Genomic DNA, 859 nt, shown 5'->3' on the forward strand with positions numbered 1-859 from the left:
TCGGCCTTTGTTTAGATTGGAATGTAGCGCGCCCGACCCTTCCCAAGCCAACTAGGGTGACAGATGCTTGACCTTCACAAAATGCATCCGGTGAAAAATATAAAGACTACATGAATCTTTTTTCCCATGACATCACACTCAGCTACTGGATAAAATCGTGTACCAGACGATGGTTACCAGTAAATTACTTCATTGCATTATATCTGTTTAAATTTGCAAACTATCAAGGTCGGATAAAAAAAAAAAAATATCCGTGACATTTGTTCCGTTTAATATTCGGGCTACCAATACCGGTCACCGATCCTCTAGTTGAATATAGGTACCTAGGTAATTGTCCAAGTGGCGGTTAAGTGATCGTCTGGTGAACAGGAGAACACGGGTTCAATCCCGGTCGAGGCAAGGAATTTGACCCTAATAAAATGGAGCTAAAAGGAGCTAAACCTTCTTGGCTTGGTTGGCAGTACGTCTGCCTTGTAAGCGCTAGGCCGCGGGTTCGATTCCCGCCCGGGGCGGATTTTATCCTGAACGGTAAAGGTTCGTTCTCAGAACGGCTGCCTTTCTCCTATCCTGTCTTCCTTCTCTTTTCGATTTCGGGACGATAAGACCTTAGCAGTTAGTTCTCTTTGTCAAACCTCTTAAAGGAAAAAAAATAATAATAAAATAAAATAAATAATAATAATAAATATATACATAAAAAAAAGTAAAAACTCACCTCTAGTTTTGTTCTGAGTAGGTAAAAAAAATAAAAGTGCGGTAGGAACAAAATAGGTAGGTAGGTAGGTAAGATACCTACAAATTAGGATTACCTACTGGAATAAATATTTTTTTTTTTTTTTTTTTTTTTTTTTTTTTGTGAACG

At 38.4% G+C, this 859-nt stretch overlaps 1 protein-coding gene across 1 annotated transcript in view; it reads right to left on the reverse strand.

The window, feature by feature from the left end:
* Positions 1-851, reverse strand: part of LOC103510971 (probable serine hydrolase) — a 10,093-nt gene extending 9,242 nt beyond the window's left edge. The window contains exon 1 of the mRNA XM_026824869.1: positions 713-851. The gene's annotated coding sequence lies outside the window, so the exon portion shown is untranslated. The remainder of the gene's footprint in view (positions 1-712) is intronic.
* Between the last annotated feature and the right edge of the window lie 8 nt (positions 852-859).

Source organism: Diaphorina citri, unplaced genomic scaffold (assembly GCF_000475195.1).
Source record: "Diaphorina citri unplaced genomic scaffold, Diaci psyllid genome assembly version 1.1 scaffold660, whole genome shotgun sequence".
Taxonomy (NCBI): domain Eukaryota; kingdom Metazoa; phylum Arthropoda; class Insecta; order Hemiptera; family Psyllidae; genus Diaphorina; species Diaphorina citri.